Genomic DNA, 16,825 nt, shown 5'->3' on the forward strand with positions numbered 1-16,825 from the left:
TTCGCTTCCCTCCTTTCCTCAGCTATTTGCAAAGCTTCCTCAGACAGCCATTTTGCTTTCTTGCATTTCTTTTTCTTTGGGATGGTTTTGGTTGCTACCTGTTGTACAATGTCACGAACCTCTGTCCATAGTTCTTCAGGCACTCTGTCTATCAGATCTAATTCCTTAAATCTATTTGTCACCTCTACTGTATATTCAACAGGGATATGATTTAATTCATACCTGAGTGGCCTAGTGCTTTTCCCTACTTTCTTCAGTTTAAGCCTAAACTTTGCAAGGAGAAGCTCATGGTCTGAGCCACAGTCAGCTCCTGGTCTTGTTTTTACTGACTGTATAGAGCTTCTCCATCTTTGGCTGCAGAGCATATAGTCAATCTGATTTCTGTGTTGACCGTCTGGTGATGTCCATGTGTAAAGCCGTCTCTTGGGTTGTTGGAAAAGAGTGTTTGCTATGACCATCGTATTCTCTTGACAGAATTCTATCAGCCTGTGCCCTGCTTCATTTTGCACTCCAAGGCCAAACTTGCCTGTTATTCCAGTTATCTTTTGGCTTCCTACTTTAGCATTCCAATCCCCCATGATGATAAGAACATCATTTTTTGGTGTTAGTTCTATAAGGTGCTGTAGTGCTTCATAGAACTGGTCAATTTCATCCTCTTCAGCACTGGTGGTTGGGGCATAGACCTGGACTACTGTGATATTGAATGGTTTGCCTTGGATTCGAACTGAGATCATTCTGTCATTTTGAGGATTGTATCCCAGTATTGCTTTTCCTACTCTTTTATTGACTATGAAGGCTACTCCATTTCTTCTGAAGGATTCTTGCCCACAGTAGTATACCTGATGGTCATCTGAATTAAATTCACCCATTCCTGTCCATTTTAGTTCGCTGATACCTAAGATGTCAATGTTCAGTCTTGTCATCTCTTGTTTGACCACGTCCAGTTTTCCTTGATTCATGGATCTTACATTCCAGGTTCCTATGGAGAAAAAATCTTTACAGCATCGGACTTTCCTTTCACCACCAGACATATCCACAGCTGAGCGTCCTTTCGGCTTTGGCCCAGTCGCTTCATTCTTTCTGGCGCTACTAGTACTAGCCCTCTGCTCTTCCCCAGTAGCATATTGGACGCCTTCCGACCTGAGGGGCTCATCTTCCAGCGTCATATCGTTTTGCCTTTTGGTACTGTCCATAGGGTTTTCATGGCAAAGATACTGGAGTGGTTTGCCATTTCCTTCTCCAGTGGATCACGTTTTGTCAGAACTCTCTGCTATGACCTGTCCGTCTTGGGTGGCCCTGCACGGCATAGCTCATAGCTTCATTGAATTACGCAAGCCCCTTCGCCACGACAAGGCAGTAATCCATGAAGGGGATTTTTTTTTTAATCCCATTTATATCCCGCCCTTCTCCGAAGACTCAGGGCGGCTTACAATCTAAGCACAAATCAAATGTGCTTAGCAATAGCCTTCATTCTATGTATATGCCTGCTTATTAGAGCTTTTGGGCCACCCCAAGAGGCATTATTACAAAGTCAGCTTATTGCCCCCAACAATCTGGGTCCTCATTTTACCTACCTCGGAAGGATGGAAGGCTGAGTCAACTTTGAGCCTGGTGGGATGCAAACCTGCAATAATTGCAGGCAGCTGGTGTTACTTAAGGAGGCATTAGCCCACTGCTCCACCAAGGCTCTCAACTATGGTGCTGGAGAAGACTCCTGCGAGTCCCTTGGACTGCAGGGTGATCAAACCGATCAGTCCTAGAGTAGATCAACCCTGACTGCTCTTTAGAAGGCCAGATCCTGAAGTTGAAACTCATTTACTTCGGCCACCTAATGAGAAGGAAGGACTCACTGGAGAAGAGCCTAATGCTGGGAAAGATTGAGGGCAAGAGAAGAATGGGACGACAGAGAATGAGGTGGCTGGATGGAGTCACTGAAGCAGTAGGCGTGAGCTTAAATGGACTCCAGAAGATGGTAGAGGACAGGAAGGCCTGGAGGAACATTGTCCATGGGGTCACGATGGGTCAGACACGACTTCGCAACTAACAACAACAACAAAATTGTTTTATGGATTTTTATCTAATTGAATTTCTCTTTTGGCAATTTTAGTAGGGTACAAGACATCATTTTCAATTGGTCTTTGTGTTCTGGTGAGTAAATTAATTTTTAATATGTTGTTATAATTTGTGATTCTATTATGTAAAGATTTGTACATTGTCTTTGACATTTGCTTTTTTAATTGTCTGTTTAATTAGTTGTTATGCACTTCGTTAAAAGGCAGGCTGTAAATAAACACTGTTATTGCAATTATTGCTTTTCCTGTTGTTAACATTTACAAATCATTGGTAATGTAATGTGTCTATATTCTAAGATCAATTACTAATAAGTCAAAATCCTTTATCTTACCACTATGGTAGGTTTGGAAGAAGGATTTTAGAAAGAGGCCACTGGATATAAGTTTAGTTAGAGTAGACTTGGATAAAATAGATAACTTGAATACAGATTCTGTATCGAGGGTAGGCTCATTAAAGCTAATGAAATTTAAATTAGGCACATTTAAACCCTACTATTACTACATACTGCAGCCAAGAAATTAAAAGACCACTTGCTCCTGGGGAGGAAAGCTATGGCAAATCTAGACAGCATACTAAAAAGCAGAGCAATCACTCTGCCAACAAAAGTGCATATAGTCAAGGCCATGGTTTTCCCATCTGCAATATATGGCTGTGAAAGTTGGACCATAAGAAAGGCTAAGCGCCAAAGAATTGAGGCCTTTGAACTATGGTGCTGGAGAAGACTCCTGCGAGTCCCTTGGACTGCAAGGTGATCAAACCTGTCAGTCCTAGAGGAGATCAACCCTGACTGCTCTTTAGAAGGCCAGATCCTAAAGCTAAAACTCAAAATACTTTGGCCACCTAATGAGAAGGAAGGACTCACTGGAGAAGAGCCTAATGCTGGGAAAGGTTGAGGGCAAGAGAAGAAGGGGATGAAAGAGAATGAGGTGGCTGGATGGAGTCACTGAAGCAGTAGGTGTGAGCTTAAATGGACTCCAGAAGATGGTAGAGGACACGAAGGCCTGGAGGAACATTGTCCATGGGGTCGCAATGGGTCAGACACAACTTCGCAACTAACAACAACAACAACAAAATCCTGCTAATTTCAATGCAGACATACATTGTAAAGTTTTAATTATATGGTGTCAATTGCCATCTTGACTTTTTATATATACACTATCACCATATATAGAGGCTTCTACTGTTTCGGTAGTCTAAGCATAAATAGAAGAGTTGTGAAGGCAGAGAATTCATTATTTGTTTTTAACAACAAACCTCAAATTAGCTTTGGCCAGAGTCAACCAAGTCTATTAACTATAGCTTCTGAGAAAAGGAATGATTTCTGAATGATTAAAAAAGCATAATTTGCAAACTTAAAAGAAGAGGGATCTTGGTCAGACTTCAAATTAGGCATTGCTATAAATATCTCCAGAAACTCCCTCTCCCCACATTCAGTAACAGCAGACTCTTCATAGACTCAGGATGGCTAGATGGGTTTATTTACTGTAGACAAAAATAGGACATATAAATGCAGCAAGGCTGTCTATTGCACAAATATGAGAATATACACACGTACATATTTGGTTGGATTCTTGTTTTTCTACAATGTGTATATGCCGACTTCATACATACACTCTTCAGCGCACAAGTATATAGAATTCTCTAAATGTGTATATCTGTTCTCAGATTTAAATCTTGGAGTTTTCTTTCACATACGTACACACACATTATTCAAGTCACTGGCCATTCCATTCCTGCCTTGAGGGTCAGAGGTATCTGTTCCACATTTATATATCTTGCCCGATAATCATTAGTTCTTGCTTTGTAGCTTCAGCCATTGTATTTACTGTACCTGCTCATCTGCTTTCTGTTTCATGTTAGCATGAAACTTCATTTTTGAAGATGAAAAGTTTGAATTGATTACACCGAAACTACCCTTAGTTCTGGAGTTATGACTGGTCACTTAATGACTATTCAAAGTTACAATAGACTCTTTTTTTAAAAAACAAAAATCAACTTACCACCTGTCCTTGAAATTACAACTGCCACACATACACAGGCACCCATGATCATGTGATAGAATTTTGGGTGCTTGGTAACTGACTCACATTTAGAACCAGTTGCAGCATCCCAGTCACATGACTGTGATTTGCCATGTGTTTTTTGTCTGTTTTTGGTGTTTTTGCTGGCTTCTGGCAAAAAATGCCAATTGGATATGCTGGATTTGCTTAACTATTGATTTTCTTAAGGATTGCAGTGACTCATTTTATAACTATCTCAAAATGGTTGCAAAATTGAGTCTGTGGTGCCTCAACTTATGAGCATAATGAATTACAACAAAACCTCTGGGCACCGTTGTAGTCATAAGTCAAGGACTACCAGTAACATTTAGTGCAGCTTTACTTTGAAAAAATTCTGTATGTTTACTTCCTGGAAACATACTGTATTGTACTCACACATGGGAGGGATGCAGACTTAGGTTAAACAGTCTACGTTGCATAGAATAATGTGAACATACTTGAGTCAAAACTGGGCTCTTGTTACGTTTTTGACATATTGCCCCAAATGTTCCACTGAATGGATGTGTCCTTTTTGTTGACAGGAAATGTTGCATCCGACACAGTTACAACTAATCTTAGTAATTTAAAGTATAGCTTTTTTATTTTATTAAAAGCGTTATGTGAAGGCCTTGATTGACCAAAGCAATGATATGGCAACAGAAATCAATATCTAAGAGTCCATATCCATCTGAATATGACCATCCTGAATATGACTATAAGAGGAATAAGTAGTAAATTACAAGAATTAACTATATAAATGAAAGAAGGATATACTCTACGTCTATGAATCTGAGGCAAAGTAGAAGATACAATGCTTCTCAATAAAGATGCTCTGATCTTAGTGGAGTGGATGCAGAAAAGCGAACATGTAGATTTAATGACAGAACAAAGAATAATAGGCTTGGAAGGGACCTTGGAGGTTTTCTAGTCCAACCCCCTGCTCAGATAGGAGACAAGACACCATTTCAGACAAACGGCTGTCCAATCTCAAAAACCTCTAGTGATGAAGCAATTTTGGGATTCAAACTGTTCCACTGATAAATTATTTTCAGTGTTTGGAAAGTTTTCTTTAATTCTAGAAAGAGTTAAAATATGTGCTTTAAAGCAGGCATCAAGATTGACTAAATGTGGTTTTTCTTTGGGTAACAATAGTCAAGCTCTTTCCTCAATCAAACAGGAACATTTAAATTCTGCCTTTCCAATAAGTGGTTTTGATTAGTAAAGGAAAAGGTTTGGGAAGCACTGCTATAAAGCAGGGCTTTTCAATCGGTGGTACGCGTACCACAGGTGGTATTTTAGCACCTGGCAGGTGATATGTGACCCATACCAAGTATAACGGGTGAGGGAACCAACTAAAACAGCACCACACAGACCTGGAGGAGACCAGCTGGATCTGCAGGACTCTCCAGAAGCCCCAGGATCTACACGCATGGCTTCATGCTGGTTGGAGCTCCTGGTACACCTGGAAGAGAAAATGAGGAAGAAGAGGCAGAGAGAGGAGAAACTGTAAAAGGAACAGGTTTTGGCGGGAGAGGAAAAAAAACACGCGGAGAAAGAGAGAGAAGATGTAAGGTCACTGGCCCTTAAATTTGAAATGCTATTAAAAGCTTAATCAGGCAACTCAAATGGAGGTTTCTTGAGGAAACAGTGCTTTATTTGATCAAATAAAACAGCTGGATGGCAAACAATCTGGAACACTGACAGAGTTGTGTCCAGAAGGGCCACACCTTAGTTAGTAGCATTGCCTTATAAACTTTGTTAGCCAACGAAAATCAGACAACAGAGCTATTACATCATAAGGAAGACATCGTTCCTGTACGCTCCCTTATTCCCTCCATCAGTACATTCATCCATGTACATGTTTCCCACGCTCGGATGAAATTTGTCTGTGATGCAAACGCTGATTACAAAAGTGAGATAGCAATAGTTAGGGTAAACAATTTCTTTTTGTTCCGGTTACAGAACCCTTCATTCCTCCCTTTTTAATTTTGTAACAGAATGCTTTCTGTTACTTGGTGACCAATGCCGTATATTTCTTTGTTACTGGATTGTTGTCAAAGGAAGACCAGGAGGCAGCAGGCACAGTTAACGATTTATTTTGGACTCGGGTCCCGGGGCGAGGCACCGCCGGGATTCCCTCTTATTTATACACAACTTCTGCAACAAAAAACCAATCAGCTGGCGGTGTTCTCCCGCCACGCGGCGGCAGCCAATCAGGCGAGATCAGCTGTGGCAGCCGCGGCTGTCAACGAGCTGTTGCTGTGGCCAGCTGGCAGCTTTGACAGCTCCGGATGTTCTGCGCATGCGCGGCCCAGGCAACTTTGACAGCTGTCAGTGAACTGCACCTGCGCGGCAGTTTGGCAGCCCTTTTGACAGCTGTCAACGGGCTGCCGTGTCTTCCTCACGAATGTGTGAGGAGAATGAACCCGTGTTTCCCTCACGAACGTGTGAGGTGTTTAATTAGTTTAACATTCAATATGTAACAGTTACTGTGGTGATAGTCAGAACCTTGACTGTCTTATGGGGTTTATCACTACTTACAGAGGATGCTATGACCGTCATCCCTGAGATGGTAGAAGTAACTGTTCTTTGGATAACAGGAATCAAATATGGCAAAATCAGAAGACCTCCAAAAGCTAACATAACCAGAAAAATTTCCATTTGCCAATCACCAAAGATCCCTCCAAACCAGCTTGTGTCCATGGCAGCTGTCCAGATTTCTGAAGAAGCTGGGTGTATTTCCTCCACACCCAGGCAGCAGCATGTAAAAGGAAAGCCACACACCCCTTGTTTTCACAAAACTTTCTTTTGTAGTGTTATTTTAACCAATCAATTTTCTTTATCTCTCTGTACGTGTGCTTCTCATCTTGGGCTAATGGGGGTTCCTACATAAGTGTAGTATAGAGAAGCAAAACAGCATTATGTTATTCTAAATGCCCTTCATTTGTATTTATTTCTAATACAGTTTGCAGTCTAATAATTCTGTTAAACAAGAGTCCTATAACCATACATTCCATCTTCTGCCCAAATAACAGGTTCATGGGGATGGTCAAAGTGAGGGTTGCCTCTGTTAGACTGGTCAATAAGGTAGACAGCTGGGGAATGTTTGCCAGGGGATTTGGGGGTTGGGCCAAATCAGTGGTAATCCACCAAAAGGATGCTGAGGTAATCACCTACAAGAGATGTTCACACCTAAGTCTCCCCAAGGGCTTTACCAAAACCTGGTTTTTTCCCCCACTATGGAAGTGGTCAGAGTCCACAAATTGAGTTGATTGGTGGCTTTTCAAGTGAGATTTTGACTAGTCAGAGCAGTAAAATTTATCTCACATGGTTCCCAAGGCTATTGTTCACCCATGTTAGTACCCCCACACATGTAACAGTCACATTTAGAGATGAAGCAATTCTTCTGGGCCAGATCAATAAAAAGGTTCTGTGATACTGAGGGAATCTCAATTGTGGTTTCCAGTTCATCATAAAAAGAGTGAAAAACTCAAAAATGTTTCTGGGATGGTGGCATAATAGTGTCAACTTGAAGCCATATTTGTGTCTGGTTCCATCGATAACTAGTCCAAATGATGCTGAGAAGTCCGCTGGTCTGGTTACCTTGAAGCACACCGGGTTGCAGGAATCAGCGTTGCACTGAGAAGTGCTAACTCCTTTAATTACATTGAATTTCCTTCAATTGTGCCAGGTTGGGTAGGATGTATAAGCTTATTTTGTGTGAAATAAGTAGGCCTGTTTCCACACTTAGTCCATTTAGCTTGATTATAGTCAATAGGTTTACACTCATCAAAGGAGACTCTGGCACTATCCATAAGTCTCATGTTATTCTTTCCAAAAGGTATTGTCTGTGTGTCTCTCCATATGTCCAGATTTGAAGTTGTTGGTAGGGCTTTACTGTATTGACAAGATCATAAAAATGATTCCTATCCTCCACTTTGCAAGTGGAATACATAGTCTTGTTATAAACACAACTCCCTTTTGTTGCTTTAATTATTGGGCCCATGATCTGAAGAAGATGTGGGGGGAAAAGCAGCAACAAAGTAAGAAAAATATAGCAATACACAGTCCAGATACTAGAAATGTGATTTCCAGGTTAGTCCAATCCATTGAAGTTTTCCTTCTAGTTAGATGGAAACAGTTCAACAGGCAAGGCAGGTTGAAGTTAGGCCATCCAGCTGCTGGGCTTACCATTGGAGAGGGGAAGATGGAACTTGAACCTTCATGCAACTCCCATACATCATTTCAAAGCAAGTTTTACAGAGCTGAGGCCTGTATCGAAATGGCCTCACCACTAGATGTCACAACCTGTCCAGCCACTGTGTACGTCCCACATTCATAAGCTTTCAAAAAACAACTAAACACATTCTTTAATTCCTCCTTCTCAAACATTCACTTCCTTCTGCATGCCATTTCTGCCGCTTCTGCACCAACTTCACGTGAATTAACTCTTCCCTTTTTACTATTAATCAATCTTCTCTTAGGTCTTCTTAGGTGTGGCTCCAGCTCTCCTAGGAGTTCCTAGGTCCCCCCATGGAATGGGAAGTGGACACTCTGCAGCCCAAAGTCCTGGCTGATTGCAATGGAAGCATCTAAACAATGGGCAAGAAGTATCCATGGAGGCACCCGGCTGGGGCCCTGGGCTATCCAGCCTTTGCCCCTCAGTTTCTCCATGACCCTACGCAGCCCTTATAGGCCATTCCCCTTTGTCCGGAATTCCTGCAGCCCTGCATCCAGGTCCATCACCACTCAAAACCAGTCTTGTAACCTGCTTGGGATATCATGATAGACACCCGCCTGGTGCAGGTCACGGTCCACACCAGCCCAGAACTGGTGGACCAAAATGCATTCCAGCCAAGACTGCAACCTGCCGGCCACCCACTGGAATTCCTGCACATAATTAGCTGCGAACCAGCCTTGCTGTTTCAGTGCTAACAACTCTGCCTCTGCCCATTGGACCCATGAGACATCCTCAAATCGGGCTTGCAGAGCCTCCAGAAACAGTCCAGCATCTGCTAATTCTCTGGCATAGTCACTGTATAAATCCACCACCCATTCTTTAGCTTCGTCTTGCAATACCACAGTCACCACCACTACCATCGCCCACTGGGCTGGATAAAAGTGGGTGTATCAGTTCAAATGGCTAATGACCTGGCTTACGAACATTGCCAAATGATCCGAGTTCCCATCAAATGATGCCTGTAATGGCGGAGGATCCCAGGCCATCCCCTGGGACCATGACCCCAAGGGCCATCCTGGACTTTGTAGGCATCAACCGCAGGTAGAGAGCACTGTTCCCCAGCACCTACAGCCTGCCGAACCGATGACCCGACCGCCGAAACTGGATGCCTGGCAGAGGCCCCACTTGGATCCAATAGTGACCTTCCCATGCAGCCTGTGGTCATCCTGTTGGAATGGGCAGGAACACATCCTGGGTGGGGCCTCTCACCTGCAGAGTGTCAGGCGTCTGGCCGGCATCTAGTTTCAATTTCAGGCTGGCCAACCAAAACCAGCTGCAGTAGCTGGCTTGGCTGGGTACCCATTCATGGCCATGGTGCCATCTTGGGGCCTGCCTCCCAAAGCGGCCATGAGGGGAATCCTGGAACCCAGCCTCTCCAAACCTCTCCCTCAAAATGTCCATTGACTGCCACCCTGGTGCCGTGGAATAGCTCCACTCCCCTTCGTTGTCATCTGTTAGGTGCCTCTCTCTCCATTCCATCATTTGGTGGCCTGAGTCACCAAAGAGATAAAGAGATAAAAAGGTTTATCTAAGTTGCAGCAGTTCAAAACATGTGCTCCCAATAAAACATTTTAAACCTGAAAGATTTTCAGTGTGTTCCAATGTCAAGTTTTTCTCTGAGTTCTTAGCTGATTACAATCCCTGCTAAACAAGCTCTTCTTTGTTCTTTGTTCCTAGGCAAAGTTACAAGCCAAAAACTGCAAGAATAACTCTCAAATTTCACTTCCACCTCCTTCCCTCCTTCTTTGAGGCCAGAGTTAAGCAGAGAGAGAAAAAAGTTTTAAAATGGTCAACCCCCCTCCCTTTTTCTGTCTCTCTCTTCCAAAGCAAAAAGTAAAACAAAAATGATGCAAGCTGTTAACAAAGAAGGCTGAACAACAACAACAACAAACTGCACAGGGATCTCAGCCCCTTTTGAATTTCTCTCACTTACATCATTCTTTCAACAAAATAGTTTTCTCTCTTCACATCCTCATGCAAACACCAACAACAAAATCTGCAATTTACTGTTTCTTCCACAGCCTGGGGTGGAGTGGGGAACTCTGTCACACACACACGCTTTTGCACATTCAGCATACTCACACATTCACTTCCATTCAAACTGCTTGCATAAACAATTTCACATACAGATATTTCATTTCATGCTTTTTCCAGGCAAACCATTTATTTTTAAATAAGGCTTTTTTGTTTGTTGTTATCAGAGGGTTTTGTCCCTCTCCCAAGTCTTGGAAATAACACAAAGCAACACAGACACACAAACATAGACAGGTACCATTAAGACAACATTTCCAAGCCTGTTGCTTGTCCTCTGAGAAGTGAGAAAAATCAAGTCGTGATTTTTAGGGGCCTTTAACCACCTCCTACCTTTCGCACCATTCCAAGTCCAAGGTTAATGTTCTGGATGGCCAAATATTTAAGAAACACATCAATTTGGGGTTTGAGGCCAAAGCAGGCCTCCCTTTTTAATTTTTCTCTAAAAAGGGAAGGGAATATTTCTGGTTGCTTCCAATTTTTTCCAGCAAATTCAAAGGACAGTGGGGAAGGAACAAAAGGAATGTTGAATTTGGGGCTCTTTGCTGGTATGAAGGGGGAGGGGAAAACTGCAGAGAGCAGCCTCCTCTCTTCACGTCCAATAATAGGGATGGTTTCCAAGGACAGTAAATAGCGCCAGTGTCTAACAGAAAGGAATTGAATGTATATCCAAAGAGCCAGATTAGGTGTGTGTGGGGGGACTTACATTCAATTCTACTTTGAATTGTTCTTGTCTTTTCTTCTATGGCTGAAGTTGTTAAAAAGATAAATTAGCCAAATAGAGGCATACAAAATTTTGATTTCTTGAAGATTATTTGTTTCTGCCACAATTTCAGTGCTTTCCAATGGGCTAAATGCAGCCTCCTGTAAACACAGCCTCTCCTCTTCCCTTAAACACCAGTTCATTTGCTCAGTGCAAATGAATAACTCTCTAGATATTTCTTGATATCTTTTCTTTGATAATGGGGATGACCATGCCCTCTCTTATGCAGGGGTCCCTTACAGGGGGTTTCCTTAACATTCATTCATCTCTATAACATTGCAGGAAACTAACCTGCCTATCTAGCATTTCACACACACACACACACACACACACACACACACACACACTCACTCCCTCCACCAACCTTCTCCTCATTCCGGAATGCTTGTTTCTACTTAACAAATTCCTCCTGTGTTCTCATCTCCTCCTATCCTCACTGGGATGAGATAGTAGCCTCTTTAAACATTCAGGGTTCAGACAAACTCAGATCTGCTGGCAGCTGGCCAGTTCAAAAGTCACCACACAAAGGGTCTGTGAGCGCTCTTGACTTTATACTGACCTGCACCAGTTTTCCTGGGCAGCGTAGCGCAGGTAACATGGGCTCTCATGCCTCTCATGGCATCCCCTCCCCCAGACTCCACAGGTGTATGAAGTGGATGAGGTCTCCTTCAGGGAATGCTGCCTTTCTTCATCCCTCCTGGAGGGTGACCCTTCCCCAGCTGCATTTATTGTCTGTTTTTCTCCCTCCCTCATTGCAAATATCTTCTTGCCAATATCTTCTTAAGGCAAATATCTTCTTAAGGCTGTGCGGCTCTTATCCAGGAATTTACATTGGCCTTTCAAGTTGTGGCCACCGGCAGCACCTTCCCCTTGTCCCTTCCTGGGCACAGAGGGAGGAAGGAAGGAAGGAGATGGGAATGAGAAAGGGAGGCATGGAAGGAGGAAAGGAAGGAAGGAAGAAGGGAGGGAGGGAGGGAGGGACAATGAGAGGGAGGGAGGGAGAGAAGGAAGGGACAATGGGAGGGAGGGAAGAAAGGAAGGATGGGACAATGAGGAGGAGAGAGGGAAGGAAGAGACAATGAGAGGGAGGGCAGGAACGAAGCAAGGAAAGAAGGAAGGAAGGATGGAACCATGAGAGGGAGGGAAGGAAGGAAGGAAGGAAGGAAGGAAGGAAGGAAGGAAGGAAGGAAGGAAGGAAGGAAGGAAAGAGGAAGGAGATCAGAATGAAAAGTAGGGAGGCAGGGAAAGAGGGAGGATGGGGATGGAGGCAGGGAGGGAGGGAGGGAGGGAGGGAGGAAGGAAGGAAGGAAGGAAGGAAGGAAGGAAGGAAGGAAGGAAGGAAGGAAGGAAGGAAGGAGATTGGAATAAGATGGAGGAAGGGTCTGAGGGAAGTCCTGCCTTTGCACTTGGCCATCAGCAGCCCTGTTGCCCTTTTGCAACCCCCTTGCCCCCTCCTTCTAGACCAGTGAGGGCAAAACTTTTAGAGGCCGAGTGCCCAAACTGCAACCCAAACCCCACTTATGTATCATCGGGTGCCGGGTGGGCATGGCCCTTTGGGTGGGCATGGCCCTTTGGGTGGGCATGGCTGCAGTGGTAATGCCAGACTGGGTGGGACTAAAAAGTTTAATCAATCAATTCCAACTTTGTGAGATCTTTTTTTTCCTGTGAGAAGTTGACATTGATTGATTGATTTAAACTTTTTTTTTCTTGCACATGGCAATGGAAGCCTAAAGCAAAAAGGTTTTATAAAACCCAGCTGAAGGCCTAGGACTGGAGCGATGGCACACGTGCCCACAGAGAGGGCTCTGTGTGCAACCTTTGGCACCCATGCCATAGGTTCGCCACCACGGGCCTAGACTATCCTGATGGTCTCCCCTCCTATCGCTAAGGATGCTTTGGTTGCAAAGCTGGGTCTCCTCACATGGAGAGGGAGTGGGCCTCCCTCTGACCCATGCACTTTGCTCTCCTGCACCCACCATGAGCAACCTGGCCAAGGAGAGTGGGCACATCAGCAGCAGCAGCCTTGACAAAGAGGTAAGCACAACCAGCCACCCCTTCAGGGAAGTGGGGCTGGACTGGGTTCGGCTGCAGGGTTCTGGTGCCCGGGGAGCTTGAGGGACAGGCTGGGTGCTTTCCCTCTGCTGCCCAGGGCTCCAGGCAGCAAAAGCCACTGTCCAGGAGTCCGCTGTGCAGCCCAAGAGGGATGGTGAGTCTCCTCCGGTGGACCATGCCCTGGCGCCTATCCCAGTCCCACCCACCTCCACCAGAGATCCCCGGACCGCTCCCCCTCAGCCCTGTCCACACACCCCAAAGGTGCTCCACGACCTGAATGATGTTGATCTGGCCATGCCCACCCAGCCATTGACTTTGCTTGTCAAAATGTTGCAAAAAGCTATCATATGACCCTGGGACACTGTGACCGTCATAAGTATGAATCAGTTGCCAAATATCCTAATGTAAATCACATGACCCTGGGGATGCTGCAACAGTCATAAGTGTGAAAAATGGTCATAAGTCACTTTTTTCAATGCCATGTAATTTTGAACAGTCACTAAGCGAACTGTTGTAAGTCAAGGACTATCTGTACTTTATTTTTTCCTCTTTTTTTGATCATCAAGTTTTTCATACTTTACTAGGCAACTGTTGGTACTCAAATATTGCCATATCCTAAAAGTGGTACAATCTGTGAAAAGGTTAAAAAACCCTGATTTAGAAGACTTCTCATTCAAAGGGTAACAATGAACACATTTTGGGAAGTGTAATAGGGTTTGGGGCTAGGCAGAACTATTTAGGGCAGCTTTTGACTTTTCAGCAAAAGTAAAAGTAAGAAAGAAAATGTGGTGATTTATATAAAAATTATATGTTTGAATTATAAAGTATCTTACACAAATGCAGAGTTGGTGGTTAGTTTCTGAATGTAATAAGAATAGGATATGGAAGAAGTAACACGTGAAAATAAATGGAATGCTTAACAAGTTTTTCAAGAGTAAGCAGTAACACCGAGTGATGGTTGATTGTCTATGGATAAAAAAAAGGCTGATAGCGGTGATGGCGAACCTATGGCTCGTGTGCCAGAGAGGGGCACTCAGAGCCCTCTCTGTGGGCATGCTCACCATCGCCCCAGTCCCACCTCCCCCCACAGCCCCTCCTCACCAGCAGCCCCCTTGGAGGAGAGTCGCCCCCGGGTGTGGCCCATGCAGAACAGCACAGCCAAGGACATGGCAGCTGAGCAGCGGGAACAAGACTCTGCTCTCACGCCCCATTGTGTGCAGATGATGCTGCAGGGTGTGGGCGGAGGGTATGGTCGTCATGGTGGTGCTGGGCTGCCTGGGCGATCTGCTGCAGTGGAGGCAGTCGGTGGCCCTGCAGGTGGGCAGAGTGGGGAGCAGGGGGGAGTGGGCCAGAGGGGGCAGGGCAAGGGCGGGTTTTGGGACTCGGTCTCTAAAAGGTTTGCCATCACTGGCTTATAGTGACAGTTGGGGGCCTGAATGCATATGTATAGAGCTGATACGTGCCCTTTTGTTGGTTAAGAACTCATATCATCCATGGCCAATGTTGGATAGATTATATGATGGCACAAAGGATATGGAAAGATATTGTAAACAGTGATGGGGCACGGGATCATCTCCTCCTCCTCCTCCTCCTGCTTCTATGCATTTATCTTCTCTGGCTTACTATATTTCTTCCCCTTTTTTGTGCTTTGCATCATGCTGCTGTCTTGAAAGAAAATATTAGCAGAATTTATATTCAGAATTTATAGTCTTCATTTTGTGGTGCTGGGTATAAAATTGAATCAAAGAATCCATTGGCTAAAATGGGGAAATATTTGAAAAAGAATGAAACAAAATATAGGTACCAAATTATGCCTTCTGGTAATGTTGTTATGTACATCAGTGTGCAGTGTGCAGTAGCAACCAAAATAGCTAATACAATCCTGGGTTACATAAACAGAGGCATAGAATCAAGATCATGTGAAGTATTAATACCACTTTATAAAACCCTAGTAAGACCACACCTGGAATACTGCAGCCAATTTTGGTCACTATATCACACAAAAAATGTTGAGAGTTTGGAAAAAAATTCAGAGAAGAGCAACTAAGGCGATCCAAGGCCTGGAGACTAAAACATATGAAGAACGGCTTTGGGACTTGGGTTTGGCTAGTCTAAAGAAAAGAAGAAACAGGGGTGACATGACAGCAGTATTCCAGTATTTGAAGGGCTGCCACAAAGAAGAGGGCGTCAAACTATTCTCCAAAGCACCAGAGGGCAGGACAAGAAACAACGCTGGAAACTAATCAGAGAGAGAAGCAACTTGGAATTAAGGAGAAACTTCCTGACAGTGAGAACAATCAACCAGTGGCTTGCCTCCAGAAATCTGGAGATTTTTAAGAAACTAGACAATCACCTGTCTGAGATGGTATAGGTTTTCCTGTTTGAGCAGGGGGCTGGACCTCCAAGGTCTCTCCCAGCTCTATTCTATTCTATCATAATAAATTAACTTTAAATTAACTTTGTACTTAACACCCATTTTAATTAGCATCTGTCAGATTTAAGAACACACATGCTAGCCAGGATCTTAAAGGTGTTGATATCTCTGAACAAGCTTCTAGGATTCACATATCCATTTAGAAGGAAAAGCTAAGGTGTTCTTTAAAGCAGCAATGGAGATTTACTGCATTTTGTTGGAAACCATAAACACTCCCAATTAAAAACAGGCTCCATCTCCTCATAAAAGCAGTAAGTCCAGTATCAAAAGCTGCTGAGTGTGCAGGAGAACTGCTCTTTCTTTGTAACAAATAAGAAGACATGTTTCATGAAATCTATATTATTGAATTAGCCATTGAATATCACTGCTGAAATACCGTAAACTGAGCTGCTTGGCCCAGGCTCTAACAATATAGATTTATGATGTGCTGTAGTCTCCATTAAGTAAGGAATTAGTGTCTATGAAAAGATTAATTTCAGTTAAAAAAAAGTTAGATACTTTGGATGTTATATTGCTGATAAAGTAGAAGGAATACTATAGCTGAGTCAGAACATGGGGAATGTGTTGTGCTTCCTTATACCTATTTAGCTCTGTTCACATTAAGCCACTAAGTAACTTTAGAAGACTAATGCCAGAGTGAAGCTGGGTCACAAATTTAACCTGAATTTGACCTTCATCCAACTAGGACACAGGAATAGCTTTCTCTCACTCACTCCTTATACACACAAATATACACAATGACTGGAAGTGCTGCCTTCTAAACTTAATTATATAATGACTTTGTATGATAATTAAATTGTTAATATAAGTGCAAACTTCCTGGCTGAAAGGTCATTTTCTAATTATTCAATAGATCCTAAGAGTCAATCCTGGTAATAGATTTGGGGTACATAGATAATCTATATCATACCAGATAGCAGCACCTAGCTGAGCTTGATTAACCTAGGTAGGGTCAGATTGGCTGACTATTTGGATGGAAGATCATTACTAAATTGCAGAGTTATAGATTAAATTGGAAAGCTATAAAGCATTGCCAAAGCATTGCCAAAGAAGCCAAGAATAAATAATTTATGTATTGCTACCAATAAACCCACTGTCAGGACCCACCCCAAACCACGTCTTAGGAAGACAAAAACTCTTGGAGTCAAATTTTTGGTCCAAAAGGAATCTTTACTATGACATGCTTGGTTGTA

General features: G+C 43.4%; 1 protein-coding gene across 4 annotated transcripts in view; it reads right to left on the reverse strand.

Moving 5' to 3' along the window:
- Positions 1-16,825, reverse strand: part of ABI3 (ABI family member 3) — a 46,706-nt gene that overhangs the window by 28,080 nt on the left and 1,801 nt on the right. For 2 of the 4 annotated variants that reach the window (XM_081346331.1, XM_081346334.1), the window contains exon 2: positions 5,486-5,574. The exons of the other annotated variants lie outside the window; for them this stretch is intronic. The gene's annotated coding sequence lies outside the window, so the exon portion shown is untranslated. The remainder of the gene's footprint in view (positions 1-5,485; positions 5,575-16,825) is intronic. 4 annotated transcript variants of the gene reach the window in all.

The sequence above is a fragment of the Vipera berus genome (assembly GCF_964194415.1).
Source record: "Vipera berus genome assembly, chromosome: Z".
NCBI lineage: Eukaryota > Metazoa > Chordata > Lepidosauria > Squamata > Viperidae > Vipera > Vipera berus.